This window comes from Canis lupus, chromosome 8, assembly GCF_048164855.1.
Source record: "Canis lupus baileyi chromosome 8, mCanLup2.hap1, whole genome shotgun sequence".
Lineage (NCBI taxonomy): Eukaryota > Metazoa > Chordata > Mammalia > Carnivora > Canidae > Canis > Canis lupus.
In genome coordinates this window covers 39,811,070-39,832,197 of record NC_132845.1, presented here as the reverse complement: position 1 = coordinate 39,832,197, position 21,128 = coordinate 39,811,070, and the positions used below count along the sequence as shown (strand labels likewise).

Genomic DNA, 21,128 nt, shown 5'->3' with positions numbered 1-21,128 from the left:
TAAAGAGGCAGTTGGTATTTTGACAGGGATTGCGTTAAATCTGTCAATTGCTTTGGGGAGCATGGTCACTTTAAAAATATTAAGTCTTACATTCCATGAACGTAGGATGTCCTTCTGTGTATCTTGGTCTTCTTTAACTGCTTTTAGTCATATTTTACCTTGTTAGTGTATAACTATTGCATCATCTTGGTGAAATTTTTCTCTGAATATTTTCTTTTTGAAATATTATAAATGGAATTGTTTTCCTCATTTCCTTTTCAGATTGTTCATTGCTAAGATACAGAAACACAGCTGATTTTGTACCTTGATCTTACATCCTGCAACATTTTTAAAAGATTTTATTTATTTATTCATGAGAGACAGAGAGAGAGGGGCAGAGACATAGGCAGAGGGAGAAGCAGGCTCGTTGTGGGGAGTCTGATGGGGGACTGGATCCCAAGACCCTTGTATCACGCCCTGAGCCAAAGGCAGACGCTCAGCCACTGAGCCACCCATGGGTCCCCACGTCCTGCAACTTTGTTGAATTGTTTATTAACTTTAATAGTTGCCTCTTTGTAGCGATTCTTTAGAATTTTCTCTATATAAGATCATGTCATCTGTGAATAAGAGATTGGTTTGCATCTTCCTTTCCAATTGGGAAATGACCAAAACTAATTAAAGAAAAATTCTATGGTAGGACAATATTTACATAAAACTTAAATATGCAAAATAACACTGTATATCGTTTATTGATACTTGCATGCAGTTACATAATGCTTTAATAAAACCAGGATTTCTGGGCATATTACGCTTTAATTATTTAATTTCCTTAAAAACCTCACAAGGTGGGCTTTCTTTTACTTTCATTTTACAAAACAGAAAACAGAAATCTAGACATTAAGTAAATTGCTCAAGGCCGCAGAGGTAGTAAGAAGTGGAGGTGGATTATGAACACAGGTGATCGAATTCCTGAGTTCCTGAGTCCCTGCTCTGAACTACCAAAAAAATCATAATGAATACCAAACTCATGATAGTGTTTAACTCTGGAGGGATCCCTGGGTGGCGCAGCGGTTTGGCGCCTGCCTTTGGCCCAGGGCGCGATCCTGGAGACCCGGGATCGAATCCCATGTCGGGCTCCCGGTGCATGGAGCCTGCTTCTCCCTCTGCCTGTGTCTCTGCCTCTCTCTCTCTGTGTGACTATCATAAATAAATAAAAAAATATTAAAAAAAAAACTCTGGAGAAGAAAGGAAAGGAATAAGAATGGGAAATGGCACCCATGATCTTCAATTGCACTTGTTAGATTGTATTTAAATTGGGTAGTAGTTGCACAGGTGTTCATTGTATTAGTATACTCAGGTTTTTTTTTCTTTTTTAATGTATATTCTTTTATTTCAGAGTTTAAAATTTATGAGGAAACAGTTAAGTATCTCCTGCAAGCAGTTGGAAATAGAGACACAAGACAGAAACTAAGCCCTGGCATGGCTCAGAATGAAAAGCGAAATACAAAAAATATAAAATACAAATTCAAGAAGGAAAATGAAAGAGATACTGTAGAAATAGTGTAAGCAACAAGAGCAATAAATATGAAAATCTCGAAGTTATTAAGTTTCTCGAGAAAGCTAAACCATCAAAATCGGGACATGACAGAAAATAGACAGACTGATAACCGCTGAAGAAGTTGACCGAGTAAATGGTAATTTCCTCCCAAAACAACTCTAGGCTTTCAATTCCCTCATTTGCTGTCCTTCAAGACTCTCTTGGCTATTCTTGACCGTTTGCTCTTTCACTTAAATTTTTAAATCAGCCTTTTCACATTTCAAAATAAATCTTGTCATTATTGTGAATGGAACTGCATTGAATTTGTAAACTAACCGAGAAGAATTGTCTCTGTGAATTTAAGTTATCCTGCCCACGACGAAAGCTGTTATTTAAGTCTTCTTTAATGTCTTTTAATTAGGACATCTTTTTTTCTGTAAAGATCCTACACATCTTTTGTTAGATGAATCATTGAATAACTTACTTTGGGGGTATAACTTTATAAATTACATGTTCTAATTTTGTTGGTATATAGGAATGTAATTGATTTATACATTGATCTCCTATCCAGCAAGATACTAAACTTAGTTATTTATTCTCTTGGATTCTCTGTATAACTGTAGGCAGTTACACAGTGTGTGAATAATAATAAATTTATTTGTATTTCCAGTAAAGGTGATTTTTTTCTTTTAAGAATTTTAACACATGTATAGATATGTGTAATAATTGCCATACTCAGGACAGAGAATCGTTTAATCACCCCCATCCAATCGACTTCCTGCTATTCCTTTGTACTCACCCCAACAATCCATTAATCCAGGCCACTGCTGATCTGCTCTCCATCCCTATAGGGATGAAAATATCATATAAATTGTTTTTTTGATAATACCATGTAAGTGGAATCATATTGTATATAACCATTTGAACTACTATCATGCTTTTGAGATTCATCCAAGTTGGTGTGTACCAAAAGTTCGTTCCTTTTTATTCCTGAGTAATACTCTGTTATATGAAGGTGCCACAGTTTGTCATTCATCTGTTGTTGTTTCCAGTTTATGGTGATTATGAAGGGAGCTTCTATAAATATTTGTGTTTCGGTTTTTGTGGGAGCATGTCTTTATATCCTCTAGGGAAGATACATGGGAGTGGGGTTTCTGGATCATACTGTAAGTAAATTGCCAAGTGATGTTCCAGGAGGGTTGTATTGGAGTTCTGGGTGGTTCAGTTGGTTAAGCATCTGACTCTTGATCTTGTTATGCCCAAGATTGCAAATCTGAGAAACCACCAAGGAGCCGCCACCGATGCCAATGCACAAGGGTTTATTAACAAGCTCGAGCCTGGGTCCAAGTATACCAACACAGTGGAGCAGGGACTTGGACCCCGAGGTGGGTGGGTTACAGCTGGGATTTTATGGGCAGGTTTAGGGGATTTTCAGAAGAGGTGGAGGAATTTTTTCATTCCGATATGGGGGAAAGGGTGGGGGAGTTTCTTAAGATCTGTTTTCATTCCAATACTGGACTTTCTGTCTCCATCAGGAGCGTTCTGAGCTCTGTTTTCATTCTGATACGGGACTCTCTGTCAAGGGCGTTCTGCGTTTTTCCTGTAAAGTTTCAGCTCTTATTCACAGGGGCCTGTGATGGCTGTACTTGTGTTAATGCTAAACTTGAGGTGGAGTGGCCTTAATTTTCTCGGCCTCCACAGATCTCAGCCCAGGTGGTGATCTGAGAGTAGGTTTGAGCCCTGTGTTGGTCTCCATGCTGGGTGTGCAGCCTACTGAAAAAACAAATCCAGAATGTTTATATGGTTTTGCATTCCTAGCAACAATGTATGACATTTCCAGTTGTTCTGCATGTTTGCTACTGTTTGGTGTTTTAATTTTATTTAGCTGTTCTAATAGGTGTGTAGTGATATCCCAGTTTTAAGATTCATTTTATTTATTTATTTATTTATTTATTTATTTATTTATTTATTTATTTATTTATTTGAGAGAGAGAGCACGCGCAAATGCGCAGAGGGAGGGCAGAGGCAGATGGAGAGAGAGAGAATCTCAAGCAGACTCCCCGCTGAGCATGGAGCCCTACAAGGTACACCCCATGATCCAGAGAGCACAACCCTGAAATCATGACTTAAGCTGAAACCAAGAGTCAGATGTTCAACCAACTGGACCACCCAGGTGCCCCTTATCCTAGTTTTAATTTGCGTGTCTCTAATAGCTAATGATGTAAAAAATCCTTTCTTTATTACTTGCTGTTCCTATAATTTTTTCTTTTTTTTTTAAAGATTTTATTTATTCATGAGAGACACAGAGAGAGAGAGAGGCAGAGACACACAGGCAGAGGGAGAAGCAGGCTCCCTGCAGGGAGCCCGATGTGGGACTCGATCCCAGGACCCCGGGGTCACACCCTGGGCCAAAGGTGGCGCTAAACCGGTGAGTCACCTGTTCTTATATTTTTTGGTGAAGTGTCTGTTCATGGTTTTGCTCATTTTTAAATTCAGTTTATGGTGACCTAATTGTAGATTCACCTGCAGTTATAAGAAATCATACAGAGAGACCCAGGTATTCTTTACCTAGATTCCCCCAGTCATAACAGTATGCAGAACTATATATTCTCAGAAGCCATAAATTGTGATACAATCCACCAGTCTTAGAGTTTTCCCATTTTACTTGCAATTATTTGTGCATGTTATGCATGTGTGTACGTGTGTATGTAGTTCTCTACAGTTTTATCACGTGTAGGTTAGTGTATCCTCCACTACAGCCAAGTTAAGGAACAGTTCTTCAACATAAGGATTCCTCAGGTTGCCTTTTTATAAGCACACCCACCTACCTCCTGCCTCCACCTTAACCCCTAGTAACCATCAATTTGTTCACCATTTGTAAAATTTAGCCATTTCAAAAATAGAATATATAATAGATAATATCACATAGATGGAGCCATATAATATGGAGCCTTTGGGGATTGGCTTTCACTAGTCAGCATAACTCATTGGAGATTCATCCAACTTGTTGCATGTTTGCACGTATTGATAGCTCATTCCTTTGTACTGCTGAGTATTATTCCATGGAATTTAAATAGTTTATCACAGGTTACTTATTTACCCATTGAAAACATCTGGGTTGTTCCTAGTTCGGGGCTATATGAATATAGCTGTTATGAATATTTGCGTGAGGTTTTTTGGTTTTGTTTTGTTTTTAACTTTTACTTGCATTTATTTTATGTAGAATTTGTTTCCCGGGACATAAGTTTTTGTGTCTTCAGTTTCTTCCGGGATCTCTTTTTCTTCTGAGCAACCTCCTCTTCTGGTTTAGAAACAATCTGCTCTTTTTCAGTAAGAATCATCTCAGTGCACCAGGGAGAGCTCATGTATGGTTTAATTCAGCCATGAGCCCTCTAAGTTGTATGCCACATCTTGGGGGCTTTGCTCATCTGGATGTGCTCAATGGCCAGGAAATCTACATCTAAACACTTAAGTTCAGCATTACTCTCTGCATTTTAAGGATGTGCAGTAAAAATTTAGTACTCTTCTTAGGCCACTGGCCCTTGTGTCCAGCCCCACTGTTTGGCCTGGGCATACACCTACCAACTCCACCATCGTAGCGAGGGAATGGCACATATTGCTTCTGCAAAGTGGCATCTTTCAGATCCTTGGTGGCTTTTCAGATATGCATATCCTTGATGGCCTGGGCAGTTTTACTTGTGTTCTTCAAGTGAATCTGAAGATTTGAACCTCTTGATTTGCATGATTTTATAGGGTTTTCTGGGCAAGTGAATAGCGAACCGTTTTCAGAGATCACCTTAGGCCGCTAACTTCTTATTCTCCAGGATAAATGCCCAAGATTACAATTTCTGGGTCTCTTTTTCTTTAAGAGTTTATTTATTCGTGAGAGACATAGAGAGACATAGGCAGAGACATAGGCAGAGGGGGAAGCAGGCTTCCTGTGGGGAGCCTGATGTGGGACTTGATGCCAGGATCCCGGGATCATGACCTGAGCTACCATCACACGCTCAACCACTGAACCACCCAGGTGCCCCCAGTTGCTGGTTCTTACAGTAATTGCATTTTTTAGAAGTTTTAGAAAAAAACCACACAACTGTTTTCTGGAGTGTATCACTTTATATGACCTTCAGCAATGTGTGTGATCTTGTTGCTCCACATTCTTGCTATCAGTTGGTGTTGTCACTACTTCTCATTTTGGCCATTCTTAAATGTAAGTAGTGATACCTCATTGTAGTTTTAATTTCATTTCCCTGATGGCTACTAAGGTTGAACATCTTGATTTGCTAATTCAACATCTGTATATCTCTGTGTTGAAATTATTGTTTATGTCTTTTGCCCACTTTAAAACTGAATTGTTGGGCAGCCCGGGTGGCTCAGCGGTTTAGCACCACCTTCAGCCCAGGGCCTGATCCTGGAGACGTGGGATTGAGGCCCAAGTCAGGGTCCCTGCCTGGAGCCTGCTTCTCCCTCTGCCTGCGTCTCTGCCTCTCTCTCTCTCTCTGTGTCTCTCATGAATAAATAAATAAAATATTTTAAAAAATAAAATAAAATAAAGTTGAATTGTTTACTTATTTTTCAGTTTTGAGACTTATATATTCTAGGTACAAGTTCTTTGTCAAATAGTGATTTGCAAACATTCTGTCTAATCAATAGCTTTTTATTATTATTCTTTATAACAATTTTATTATAATTAACATATGATATAATTCACCTATTTATATTTAAATTTTTCTTCCTTTTTTAAAAAAATTAAATTCAATTTGCAAACTTATAACACCCAGTGCTCCTCTCATCAAGTTCACTCCTTAGTGCCTGTCACCCAGTCACTCCATCCCATCACCCTCCTCCCCTTCTGTAACCTTTTGTTTCCCAGAGTTAAGGAGTCTCTCATGGTTTTTCTCCCTCTCTAATTTTTCCCTGCTCAAGTTTACCTCCTTTCCCTTATAGTCCCTTTCACTATTTATTATATTCTGCATATAATGAACCTATATGATGATTGTCCTCCGACTGACTTATTTCACTCAGCCTAATACCCTCCAGTTCCAACCAGGTCAAAGCAAATGGTGAGTATTCGTCCTTTCTGATGGCTGAGTAGTAGTCCTTTTGTGTAAATATATATAACTTTATCCATTCATCTGTCAGAAGACATCAAGTTTGGCTGTTGTGGACATTGCTGCTCTGACATTGGGGTGCAGGTGTCCTGGCATTTCACTACATCTATATCTTTGGGGTAAATGCCAAGCAGTGCAATTGCTGGGTCATAGGGTAGCTCTATTTTTCACCTCTTGAGGAACCTCCACACTGTTTCCCAGAGTGACTGTACCAGCTTACCATCCCATATAACTCACCTATTTAAAGTATGCAATTGATAGATTTTGGTATATTCATAGAGTTGTGCAATCCATGTTCATAACCAATTTTAGAACATTTTTATAGTCAGTAAAAGAAACTTCATATCTATTGCCATTTTGACCCAACCTTCCTACCTGCACCCAAGGCAACAACCAGTCTACTTTATGTCTGTACAGATTTACTTACTCTGAAATTCCATGTAAAGGGACTCATATAATATGTGGCCCTTTTTTGACTGGTTTCTTTCAATTGGCATCGTTTTCCATGGTTTACGCATGTATGGCATACATCTGTACTTCATTCCTTTTATTTCTGATGGACTTTAAGGCTATTGTGAATAGTGCTGCTATGAACATTTGTGAGCAGGTTTTTGTGGACATGTTTTCATTTCTTTTGGATACATACCTAGTTTTGGAACTGTAGGGTCATATAGATGTTTAACTTTCTGAGGAACTACCAGTGTCTTTTTCAAAGCAGTCTTCTCATTTTTTTAACAGTGCCTTTCATGTGAAATGTAAAAAAAAAAAAAAAAAAAAAAGATTTTCTGTATTTATTTATTCATGAGAGACACAGAAAGAGGCAAAGATATAGGCAGAAAGAGAAGCAGGCTCCCTGGGGGGAGCCAGATGAGGACTCGATCCCAGTGTGACATGATCATGACCTGAGCCAAAGGCAGTCAGCCACTGAACCACCCCAGTGCCCCAAAATGTAAAAAGTTTTAAGAGTCCAATGTATTTGTTTTTTCTTTTATGGATGGTGCTCCAAGTCATGTCTATCAACTCTACTTAACTCCAAAATCACAAGATTTCTTATGATGTTCTAGAATTTATAGAGTTTTATGTTTTACATGTACAACTGTAACTGATTTAAGGTTAATTTTTCCATAAGGTGTGACGTTTACATGAAGGTTCTTTTTTTTTTTTCATATGGATGTCCAACCTTTCTACATCATCCATTGAAAAGATTGTCCTTTATCTACTAAATTGTTTTTGTACCTTTGTCAAAAATAAATTGGCCAGAGACAGGGATATCCCAGGAAAATCAAACTACATACCAATAAATATCCCTTATGCATATAGATGCAAAAGATACTCAACAAAATGAGAGCAAACTGAATCCAACAGCATATAAGAAGATTATATAGCATGACTAATTGGAATTTATCCCACGAATGCAAGGATGATCCAACATAAGACCAACTAATGTAATATACCACCATTATAAAGTGAAGGGGAAAAAATGATGCAGCAAAACCATTTGACAAAATCCAACACATTTACATGATAAACACACTCAACAAACTAGAAACAGAAGGGAACTTCCTCGACATGATAAAGGGCATTTATTAATAATAATAATAATAATAATAATAATAATTCCCCACAGCCAACATTATACTAAATGGTAAATGATTAAGAGCTTTCTGCCTAATCAGAAACAAAATGTCTAATTTCACCGCTAATACTTAGCATTTTACAGACAGTTCTATGGTAAGTAAATAGGCAAGAATAAGAAGAAAAGCGGGATGCCTAGGTGGCTCAGCAGTTGAGCATCTGCCTTTAGCTAAGGTTGTGATCCTGGAGTCCTGGGATTGAGTCCCTCATTGTGCTGCCTGCATGGAGCCTGCTTCTGTCTCTGACTCTCCCTCTGTGTCTCTCATGAATAAATAAAATAAAATTAAATTAAATTAAATTAAATTAATAATAAAAGTCATTCAAATTGGAAGGGAAGAAATAAATCTTTCTCTATTCATAGGTGATAATGCTCTTATCTACAGAAAAGCCCAAAGAATCTACATAGAAGCTATTATAAGTTAAATGAATTCAGAAGGGATGCTGGATACAAATCAATATACAAAAATTAGTTGTTTGTATACACCAGCACTGAACAACATTAGAAGGAAATTAAGAAAACAATTCCATTTGTGATAGCATCCAAAAAATATGCAAAAGAGTAAAATTTAACCAGAGATGAAAGACTTCTATGCTGAAAACTACAAAACATTGATAAAATAAGGGAAACACAAATAAAACAAAAGGCACCCTGTGTTCATGGATTGGAAGACTTACCATCGTTAATATGGCAGTTTGCCATATTGCCATATCCCAAAGCTATCTATAGATTCAGTGCAACCCTATCAAAATTCTAATGGTCTATTTGCAAGAAAAAGAGAAGCCAGTCCTCAAATTCATATGGGATTGCAAGGGATCTTGATTATCCATAACACTGTTAAAAAAAGAACAAAGTTGGAAAATTCAAGTTCTCCATTTCAAAAAAAACCCAACAAATCTACAGTAATCAAAATTATGTGGTACTGACATAAGCATAGATTTAGAATAGAACTGAGACTCCAGAAATCAACCCATATATCTATGGTTAACTGAAATTTTTTTTGTAGACTCCATGCCCAGTGTGGAGCCCAGTGCAGGGCTTGCACTGACAACTCTGAGATCAAGATTTGAGCTGAGGTCAATGGTTGGATGCTTAACTGACTAGTCACCCAGGTACCCCTGATCAACTGATTTTCTTTCTTTTTTTTTTTAAGATTTTGTTTGTTTATTTATTCGTGAGAGACACACAGAGAGAGAGGCAGAGACACAGGCAGAAGCAGAGGGAGAAGCAGGCTTCATGCAGGGAGCCTGATATGGGACTCGATCCCGGATCTCCAGGATGACGCCCTGGGCTGAAGGCAGACGCTTAACCACTGAGCCACCCAGGTGTGTAAAAAGCAAGTTTATGATTGCCAGGATTGTGGGGAGTAGGGAATGGGGAATAACTAACTAATGGATGTAGGGTTTTCTTTGGGGGTGATTAAAATGTTTTTGAACTATATAGAGGTGGTGGTTGCAAAACATTGTGAGTATTTGAATGCCACTAATGTATTCATTTTAAAATAATTTTGGGACACCTGAGTGGCTCAGTGGTTGAGCATCTGCCTTTGGCTCAGGGCATGATCCCAGTCTGGGGATTGAGTCCCACATTGGGCTCCCTGCAGGAGGCCTGCTTGTCCCTCTGCCTGTGTCTCTGTGTCTCTCATGAATAAATAAATACTGTATTTTTTATTTTTAAAAAATATTTTATTTATTCATGAGAGACACACACAGAGAGAGAGAGAGAGAGAGGCAGAGACACAGGCAGAGGGAGATGCAGGCTTCATGCAGGGAGCCTGATGCAGGTCTCGATCCCAAGAACCCAGGATCATGCCCTGGGCCAAGGCAAGCCCTAAACCACTGACCGACCCAGGCATCCCTAAATAAAATCCTTTTAAAAAATAATTTTATTTAATGTGATGTCATCTACCATAAAGTTGCCCATAAAAATCAATTTGCCATGTTTTTGTGGGTCTGTTCATCTAAGGTGAATGACTGAATGACTCAATGAATCGATACATTGGAGATGATCTCCAAATGCAGGTGTTAATGTTTACTCTCAAAAAGTAGATGCCTAGGCCAACTCAATCACAGCTATTTTTTAATTAATATTTTTAGTAGAGGTATGTTTTTCTATTCTATTTTTTTTTTAAGATTTATTTCTTTAGTCATGAAAGACACAGACTGAGAGAGAGAGGCAGAGACACAGACAGAGGGCGGAGCAGGCTCTTCCCAGGGAGCCCCATGCAGGACTCGATCCTGGATCCCGGGATCACAACCTGAGCCACCCAGGTGTCCCTCTATTCTATTTTAACAGGAGCTGAACTTGGACCTGAACATCAGGCAGAGTCGGACACCTGACCATGGAAAACCAATCAGCTTGGGCAGCCCCGGTGGCCTAGCAGTTTAGCACTGCCTTCAGCCCAGGGTGTGATCCTGGATACCCTTGATTAGTCCCATGTTGGGCTCCCCGGGTGGATCCTGTTTTTCCCTCTGCCTCTTTCTCTCTGTGTGTATGTGTGTTTCAAATAAATAAATAAATAATAAATAAATAAATAAATAAATAAATAAATAAATAAATAAATAAATAAAATCTAAAAAAAAAAAAAACACCAATCAGCCAACCAAAGGAAAATGACATAAATTTATACAAATTATTTATCTGAAAACTGTAAAGAGGGCTAGAGGATGCCCTCTTTATCCCCAATCCAGCATTTTTTAGAAGCAAAACACAAAACAAAATGTTTGTGAATGTAAAATCCGAGCACATCACACAATGTCTGGCTCATAGAAAGTGCTCACTAAATATTTGCCCAATGTTGAATAGATGAATGAACATTCGCAGTGGATAGCTTTCTAAAAGGGTTAAAGAGCCAACATCCCCACATGGAAATAAGGACAGAACCAGTTTTGGAAGCAGGTTAATTTAAGTGTCAACTTGAGAATTTCAGGTGATAAACAGTAGCTTAATGTACCAGGAATTCTAGTTGCAATAACATTTGGTTAGTTAGGTAGGCTTTTATCAATGATAAACTATGGGAAGTATTAACCAGCCATAAAAGAACCTTTCACAGAAATGTACATTTCTTGACGATGAGGGAGGGCCATGTGTGTTGGAATACACAGTAGCTACTTTAGAATAACTCCAGGAGGAGGATCAAGAGATAGAATGGATGCCAACAAAGGAAAAGGAAAGAAAATTCCTCATCAAGAGTAAATAAAGTATCAAATGGAGAAGAAAATAGAATAGGAATATTAAATTTCTAGGTCACTCTGCATCCTAGCAGTTATGGAAATGTGATGGTCAAATGCTAATTAGAAATAAACATTATGAAGCAGGAATGTTGAGGGAGTGAATTATTACAAAATTCCTATGATTTTGGTATAAACCATTTACATATTACACTTTAATTCAAGAACAAAAATTTAAAGCCAGCTGGTAGGGCAGCCCGGGTGGCTCAGTGGTTTAGCGCTGCCTTCAGCCCAGGGAGTGATCCTGGAGACCCAGGATCGAGTCCCGTGTCGGGCTCTCTCTGCATGGAGCCTGCTTCTCTCTCTGCCTGTGTCTCTGCCTCTCTCTCTCTCTCTCTCTCTCTCTGTGTTCTCATGAATCAATAAAAAAATTAAAAATCTTAAAAAAAAATAAAACCAGCTGGTAGGTAAATAAGGGCACATTAGCTCCTGGGAGAATGCTTTCTACAATCACATTAGAATATGATAACAATTATTACTTTGCTTTTTAGTGGCTTCCAGAAAGCTATCTATTAACTACTGTCACTGAACTCTTAGTGAGTGAATCACTCTGGGCCTTGTTAAAACTACAGAGGGTGATCAGGTAGTTTCACTTTATTAATGAATTGCTCTGCTGATTGTTACAGGGAACTAGCATCCCTCCAGGACTTCTCTCATTATGATACATTTGGGTTGCCTGTTTTTCTCATAATCGAATACCACAAAGAGGAACCCAAGAGAGTCCTCTTAGCCATCTTGAGAAGTTATTAAGCAAGTTCTGATTGCCTTCAGAGCAAGTGAAAAGCAGCTCCCATGTTCTCAGTTAAACTTCCCTCCTGTGGGAGAGAGGGCCTCTATTGAGTGGGAATAGTTTCTCAATGATGGTTTAAATAGAGATTGTCAAGACCTGTTCATCTTTTAGAAACTAAACTATTTATGGGTGAAATGTTGTAATGTCTGAGATTTCCTTTAAAATACTTGCAAGGGTCCCCTGGCTGGCTCAGTCAGTAGAGCATGCCACTCCTGATCCAGGGACATGAGTTTGAGTCCCACATTGGGTACAGAGATTACTCTAAAAAAGTAATAAGGAGATCCATGGATGGCACAGCAGTTAAGTACCTGCCTTTGGCCCAGGGCATGGTCCTGGAGTCCCGGGATCAAGTCCCACATCAGGCTCCCTGCATGGAGCCTGCTTCTCTCTCTACCTAAGTCTCTCCTTCTCTCTCTATCTCCGTGTCTCTCATGAATAAATAAATAAAAATTTTTAAAAAGATACAGATTTTACACCATTTAGAAAATTAACTCAAAATGAATTCTAAACCTAACTGTAAATGATAAAACTATAAAACTCCTGGTAGGTAATACAGGGGATTACGTAGATGATCTCGGGTTTGGTGATTACTTTTTAGATATAACACTAAATATGCAACTCATGAAAGAAATAAATGAAAAGCTGGACTTCATTAGCATTACAAACTTCTACACTGCAAAAGAAACTGTCAAACAATTAGAAGACAAGACAGAGGCTATGAGAAAAAAATTGCAAATGACATATCTAATGAGGGTGCCTGGCTGGCTCACTAAATAGAATGCGATTGATTGATTGATTGATTGATTGATTTATTTATTTATTTATTTATTTATATTTGAGAAGGAAGACCCGAGGGAGAGGGAGAGAGGAAATCCTAAGCAGGCTTCATGACCAGCCTGGAACCTGACACTGGACTCAATCTCACAAACACTAATGGACTGAGCCACCCAGGTACCCTAGAACCACATGCAACTCTTGATCTTGGAATTGTGAGTTCAACCCTCATGCTGGGTCTGGAGCTTAGTTTTTTTAAAAAAAAGAAAAAAAGACATGTCTGTTAAAGGACTGTGAAATTATGTGAAGAATTCTTAAAATTCAAAATAAGAAAATGAACAACTCAATAAAAAAAATGGGCATAAGATCTCAACTGGCCGCTTACTAAATAATGTACACAAATAAAAAGATGATCCACATCATATGTCATTAGGGAATTGCAAATGAAACAATTTAACAGTATACAATGATCAGAATAATGAAAATCAACAAACCGTGAAAACAACTGCTAGCAAAGATGTGCAGGAACAGGAACTTTTATTTATTGCTGATGGGAATGCAAAATCACACAGCTTTTTTTTTTTCTTTTTTTTTTTTTTCAGCTTTCTTTTTCTTGGCGCAGACTCCCTGATTAGTGTGGAACCTATGTGTGGCTCGATCCCAGGACCCGAGGCGATGACCTGAGGGGAAACCAAGAGTGGTCACTCAACCGACTGAGCCACCCAGGCTCCCTTCTATTAGGTTTAATAGCTAAAGACATGTTTTAATTCACAGATATCCATTGACGGGTAGAGTAGACTCCAGGCCCATAGTGGCGTGGCATGGCCTTAGGGATCCAGGCTCCTGCCTTTACTTCCTATTGTCCTAAGGCTGGCTCCACTCCTGGTTGCCAGTAAACCTTCAATGGTAAACCAGGCTTCAGCTCCGTGCCTCAGAACACTAAAATTTTGATTCCTTTTGGTGTATGTAGGCTGGGAAGCGTTTAGGCTCCCATAGCCTTTTCCAGGTTACAGTGTAGGCGAGAGAATGTAGGCTACTCTAACACTTTCTCAGTTGTAGCTGTTGTGTTTATTTGTTCCTGGTTTTTTCCACCATGACCTCCTCGAGGGATGTGGAATGACTGGTATCTACTACAGAGTCGAGGGAAATCCTTAGGTAGTGGTTAGTTTTACACAACGGTTCCGGTCTCCTTTCCTATGGACACAGAACTTCTGGTTGAGCAGAGTTGCCTGAGTGGCTCTCACCAGTGAGTTTGCTGTGGAGTGAATGAGTGGTGGCAGGTCTCCTAGGTGAGGTATGAGATGAGGTTATGTGCTCTCTAGGGTCCTGGGAAAGCAGTTAGCCATATGAATAAAGAGAGGGAGGAAATGGCCGCTGTGAGGAGGGTGAGGGGCTGTGTGTGTGTGAGCAGCAAGACGGATGGCTGAGTCTGTTGACATGTGTAATGGAGGGCCAGATGTGTACGTGTTGGCCTTTTGAGGTAGATGACTTTCCTGCTTGACCTGGTTCCTGAGAATGGACCTGAACCTACTGACCTCTACTCACCTGCCTCCTTTCATCCCTTCCAGGTTTGCAGTAAGCATTGGCTACTGGCAAGACCCTCACATCCAGCATTTTGCAAGACTGTCTAAGGAGAGAAGGCTCCCGAAATTAACAGAGGCAAGTGACCTCCCCCTTCTTTCCGAATATCCCCTCCTTAGCAAAGAGACCTGACGTTTTCGGGATTCTTTTTTTTTTTTTTTTGTATAATTTTTCTTAAGGATTTTTTTTGTTTTTGAGAGAGAGAGAGACAGAGAGAGAGTGAGAGCACAGAGAAGAGGGGAGGGACTGAGGGAGAGTGAGAAGCAGACTCCCCACTGAGCAGACAGCCCAATGCGGGGCTCGATCCCATGATCTGGAGATCATGACCGAGCTGAAGGCAGACACTGAGCCGACGGAGCCACCCAGATGCACCAAGGGATTCCCTCTTAAAAAGAGAGTTCCAGTGTTCACTCTCTCCAGTGGTTTCTGGAAGTGCTTCTTTCCCAACATGCTCACCAACATAGCGTATCGTGAAACTTCTCATCTTTGTTCATCTGATATGTGAAAAATGGTATCTTACAATAATTTTATTTTATATTCCTCCTATTTTGGGGTGAAGGTGAAGATCGTTTTTACGTGTCTAAAAGTCACTTATATTATCTTTTACTGTGATCTGTCCAAGTAAGGAATTACTTTTTTTGCCTGGTACCGGTGATGGTAACACTATTAGTCTCTGCAAGTCATTTCTATCCAGGCAGGGAAAGGAGTTGAGATGACAGGGTGACTTAGTCCCAGGGAGATTGAGAAATTAACCAAATCACTGTAGCTTTTGTGTGTGCAGGGAACGTGGGCCCTAGAGCTGGATCCTCTGGGTAGGTTCTATAAGAAATGCAAAGCGATTTTGAAGTGGTGGTGCCTGGGAATAGGGACAGGGTAGTTACTTTGAGGCATCAGGAAGATGGGGCAAGGCCTGGCTAAGAGGCCTCCCTCAGGCCTCCATCCCATGCCCTTGAGGCAGCTTCCCTAAGAGATGCTGCAGAGCCAGGGCTCCTCTATGGGGCGCCAGGATCTGGGTGCCCCAGGAAGCATGGCAGCCGTGTGTCCTTCCTTCCTCCTCTCCCTGGGCTGGCATCTCCAGACTGGAGCTTCCTAGGAGAGTCCTTCCCAAACAGTCTGTGGTGAGCATCTTTTGAGCATCTTTAAAATTGTTTCCCCAGCATCCAGTCTGCTGTGGATGATATTCTTTTTTTTTTCCCTTTCTTTTTAAAACTTTTTAAAATAAATTTATTTTTTATTGGTGTTCAATTTACCAACATACAGAATAACACCCAGTGCTCATCCCGTCAAGTGCCCCCCTCAGTGCCCGTCACCCATTTCCCCCCACCCCCCGCCCTCCTCCCCTTCCACCACCCCTAGTTTGTTTCCCAGAGTTAGGAGTCTTTATGTTCTGTCTCCCTTTCTGATATTTCCCACACATTTCTTCTCCCTTCCCTTATATTCCCTTTCACTATTGTTTATATTCCCCAAATGAATGAGAACATACACTGTTTGTCCTTCTCCGATTGACTGACTTCACTCAGCATAATACCCTCCAGTTCCATCCTCGTTGAAGCAAATGGTGGGTATTTGTCATTTCTAATGGCTGAGTAATATCCCATTGTATACATAAACCACATCTTCTTTATCCATTTGTCTTTCGATGGACACCGAGGCTCCTTCCAATACAAATCAAAACCACAATGATATACCACCTCACACCAGTGAGAATGGGGAAAATTAACAAGGCAGGAAACCACAAATGTTGGAGAGGATGCAGAGAAAAGGGAACCCTCTTACACTGTTGGTGGGAATGTTGAAATGGTGCAGCCACTCTGGAAAACTGTGTGGAGGTTCCTCAAAGAGTTAAAAATAAACCTGCCCTACGACTCAGCAATTGCACTGTTGGGGATTTACCCCAAAGATTCAGATGCAATGAAACGCCGGGACACCTGCACCCCGATGTTTATAGCAGCAATGTCCACAATAGCCAAACTGTGTGTGGATGATATTCTTTAACACACAGGGAAAATGATTTACTGGATGCATAAAATACAAACTCAAATCATTTATAGGAGAATCAGTAGACATAGAATTCCTATGTCCAATTGCTGTAAGTCTCTAAATGCCACTGAAATGTGGTTCTTAGGACAGTCATCCTTTCAGCGGCAGGGCTTTAGAATGCAGATTGTATTCCTTTCCCCCTCTTCGATTTCCCATCTCCTGTGCTGAACAAGTTAATTTTTTCAGCAACATTTGCGCGGTGCCTTTCCCTCCCCCCATCTCGAGGACACTTTATAAACATAGAGACTCTCACCCACTCGGGATGGAGACGAAGGGAACATGATAAGAATTACCCACCCCCACCCCCCGTTATATGTTTCTGCTTTGATACTTACCTGGCCAATTTCATGACCCCAAAATACTATTTTGTCATGATCTTGCCATTTCAACGTTTAGCAGAGGCCTAAGTGGCTTTCACCTTAGCTACGAGAAAGCACGTTTTCAAGAGGAACGTTTCGATCTGATGTGTTGATGCAAAACACTTGTCTTTCCTAAGTGAAATTATGGGAGAGTTTAAGATAGGTAATTCCACTATTAAATAGATTGTATTTGCTTTGGTTCAAACAGCTTTAAAAAGGGATAGAGTTTGAAAGCACTGTTTCTCTTGTGAATTTCACAGATAACGCGCTGACCCTGAGGAAGAACAGAAGTGTCCTGTTTTGCTGTTCTCCTGGGGTGGGCTTTGCAGGGATTATGTCTGACCTCCGTGAGCCATAGCTTGTGTCTGTCTCTCTTTCAGGTTATTTTGCTCGAGTCCATGGCGTCAGTCAGCTTATCAAGGCATTTCTACGGAAGACAGAATGTCACTGTCAGATTCCTAATCTTGGGGCTGGCGTGGATAGCACCTTCTGGAGATTAAAGGTAAATTAAAACTCCCCTTCTTATTTGCCAAATTGTTTTGTTTTGTGAAGGTGCCTGCGTGGCTCAGGAATGTTAAAAATATATTCAGAGGGAATCCAGTGACCAGGGCTGCCTGTCTCTCGCTCCATCACCAGCTGCTTGCAGCTGCTGCCACCATCAGCCGCCTACGTGATGTCTCTAGGGCCATAGTGGAGGATGTGCGCCTTGCTTGTCATTCTTTGGTGTTAGAAACAGGGCTTATGATCACACTCCTCCTATACATTTCGTGTGCACGTGTGGAAGAACCCTGCCTGTGGAATTGCTGAGACTGACAGCCCATGCATTGGCCATCTTGACAGTAACTGAGATTTTATTGTCATCAAGACAGTGTGTTCGGTACAGTTTGGAGATGAGCGAGGCTGGGTGAAGGTACTATGACAGAAAGCCCTTTTGTAGCTATTCCCTGATGTGATCCCCCACCTGCTGTGTTAGGGATCAAGAACAGGTATCATTACACTCACTCACAGGAAAGGGGACGGTCCCATTAGTGGCAGAACCAGGACCGAGCACTGGTCTTTGATTCCCGGCTAGAATCATAGCTGCCCACCTTTTCCCTCTGACACCTTCACCGATTGCACCTGCCTTTTTGTAGGTTCGTACGGATTTTTCTCAGTTCTTCTATCAGGTCCGTCACGTGGCAGTGATGGGTACGTGCGTTTCCCCAGGTTTCTTGCAGGCGTACACCAAGAAAAATCAGTGTGTGGGCCTAACAGCACCCGCATAGGCATTTTGTCCCTAATCAGTTCACCTGATAAGGAAGTCTTTGGTCGTGAGTGCGCCCGACCTTTCTGCTATTCAGGCGAGAACCCAGCAGCCTCAGCACAGCCGGAGTATTCATTGTTTGCCTCTGCACTATTCATTCAGGATAAGATAGCTAACATTTATGAAGTGCTTGCACATACGCGACCTCATGAATTAACGTGAGAGCTCTGGGGTGGAAGGGTTAGAGATCGGGAAAGGGGGTGCTGCAGGAGCCTGTGTCTTCCCCAGATTGGGCGGCCAGTGGTGTTGATGCCTGGAACAAACTGTGGACTACAGCTCCGCCACGTCCAGGCTCGGCTCCTGTTCTCTGCACGGAGCCCTGTGGTTGTTCGGTGGGGAGTCTTTGCCGTTCGTGGGGCAGTGGTGCCTGTGTACCTCAGAGACCATGCTGTGGGGGAAGGAACTGGGACAAAGCACAGTGGCAGAATGTGGACCGTGGTAACAGAAGCCACTGGAGAAACGCCTCCTTCGGGCCTGACACCCTTTTGACCTGATCTCGTGATTTGGTTTCTCCCCCTCTGTCATGTAGGTGTGTTAGTAATTAATAAATCTGAGAGTTTTATTTCTAAGCAAGGTACGCTGAGACTAGGTACCCCTTCCAAGAAAAAGGTTCTCTGTCAGGAGTGAGGGAGGTGAATAACACAGGGAGGGTCTGGAAGATTTTGCGAATTTTTTGTTTTGTTTGATAAGTATATTGGTCCAAAGAATTTTTAACAAGTCAAAGTTTGTGGGTTTTTTGTTTTTGAAATTGTATTTATTTATTCATGAGAGACACAGGGAGAGGGAGAGAGACAGGGTCCCTGCAGGAACCTGATGCAGGACTCGATCCCAGGACCCTGGGATCATGCCCTGAGCCAAAGCCTGATGCTCAACCACTGAGCCACCCAGGTGCCCCAAATCTAGGTTTCTTGGGGAAAAAAACATCCTGTTTGCTCTTTGGAGCCCAAGCCCAGTGGGCCATATTTAGCTTACAACCTATTTTTGTAAGTAAAGCTTTATTGGAAGACAGCTGCTGCCATTGACCTACATCTTCTCTATCGCTGCTTTACTACCACGACAGCCGGGTTGAGTAGGTCAGACGGAAGCCGTCTGGCCGGCAAGGACTGAAATACTTTCTGGCCCTTTACAGCAAGTTTGCTGAGCCCTGTGTTGAGATACATGTACTTCTGTAACAGAGTGGGGAAAATCGCATCTGCCAGTCTTGTTGTCTCATGCACCTTCCACCTCGGATGGTCCCCTGGCGGCACCAGCAGGGGCTTAGCTGCGGGTCACAGGCTTTTTGCTGCCACAGTCGTGGGAGCTCGTCCTATAAGATCTCAGGGGCCCTAGACTGTTGGGGCAGTTGAAGTCTCCCACCTTAAGGCAGTGGACCCTAGTAGGACCCAGGAAAGCTGGCACTGCCACAAGCAGAATCAAGGCGGACTGAACCCCTTTGAGGGACCTCGGTTTCTTGGTGTCTCCTGAATTCTGCTTCCACACAACCGAAGGATCAAGTAGGCGGGGATGGGTCTCGAGTCGGGCAGCCCATGCCATGGCCAGCTTTTCAGTCTCAGTGATGCCCTTTCTCACTGCTGCCCCTGGCCGCCCTCCAGTAGCGAGGCCCCGTCTTATATGTCTCGTATGACACATGAGTTCCTGGCAAGTGGAGTGTCAGAAGGCTTTAGGGAATCCGAGAATAAAATCCGAAGTGTCACATGCCACAGCCATTTTGTTTCTTTGCCAAGGCCGAGAAAGAAGGTATCTGCTCCAGGTGTGCCTTCTGGAAGCTTTCCCTCCACAGTGACCCCTTACTCAGAATTCTAATGAGGGTCAAGTGGCTGATGCATGGGAAAGCCCTTTGTGTATCATTTCTTTCTTTTTTTTTTTTTTTTAAGATTTTAAAAGTTATTTGAGAGTGAGCCAGGGGGAGGGGCAGAGGGAGAGATAGAGAGAATCCTGAAGCAGACTCCTCCCTGAGCATGGAGCCCATCTTGAGACTCTATGCCAGGACCCTGAGATCATGATCTGAACCAGAATCAAGAGTCAGCCTCTCAGTTGACTGAGCTACCCAGGTGGCCCAAGGGGGAAAGCTCTGTATGATAAAGTAAGAAGTCCTATAGGAGATGTAGGATCACATACTGTCCCTGATTTGCTTTTAATTGTTCTCATTGTCTTTGGGGATTTTAGACCGTCCTTAACCTTTCATATCGTGTGAGTACAGTTCTTGAAGGGTGCTGTCGAGTTTCCTTGCAAAAGTTACGTCCTCGTATGCCCTCAGCATTTCCTCCAGATCCCTTCAGATAGCTCATCTGTCCTCGTGCTCTGCAGACAGGCCAGCATGTGTGGGGATTCTGAACATGAACAGTTGAGGTGGGTGAGCTTATCTCCTCTGATGTGTCAGGAAATGGTCTTTTTGTCTGTTATCCTGTCCCCCCCCCCTTTCCCCCACACTAGATCCCCTGAGATTTGCCGCCTGGGTTGGGGCTAACTGGATCTCACAGTTCTGACACTTGCCCTCAGGGGTCCCCTCCCACAAAGAAATGCTTGCTCATGCCTCCTGCCCCCTTCATGCTGGGGGGGGGCAGCGCCACGCGCCCCCCCCCCCCACTGCCCTATCCCTGCTTCCCATCACTTGATACTATCTACGTGTGTGGGGCTCTTCCCTGTGTAGTTGCTCAAGTCAGAAACGGTTGTGTCCTCCTGACCCCTGCTTTTCCTTTAGCCAGCCAGCACCTGCGAAGCCACCAGCGGATTCTGGACACCAGCAACTGTCTTTCTCTTTGTCTTTTTTTCCCCCTTTAAATCAGTGGTT

The 21,128-nt window shown here is 41.8% G+C and overlaps 1 long non-coding RNA gene across 6 annotated transcripts in view; it reads left to right on the top strand.

Annotated features, from left to right (window-relative positions):
• LOC140638351 (uncharacterized) overlaps positions 1-21,128 on the top strand; it is a 98,318-nt gene that overhangs the window by 29,277 nt on the left and 47,913 nt on the right. For 5 of the 6 annotated variants that reach the window (XR_012035432.1, XR_012035428.1, XR_012035430.1 and 2 more), the window contains exons 7-12: positions 1,376-1,673; positions 3,797-3,944; positions 9,414-9,585; positions 13,657-13,795; positions 14,623-14,713; positions 17,415-17,536. This is a non-coding gene — a long non-coding RNA (uncharacterized lncRNA). Of the gene's footprint in view, positions 1-1,375; positions 1,674-3,796; positions 3,945-9,413; positions 9,586-13,656; positions 13,796-14,622; positions 14,714-17,414; positions 17,537-20,503; positions 20,687-21,128 lie in introns of all 6 variants that reach the window. The other variant, XR_012035429.1, reaches the window with a different exon arrangement.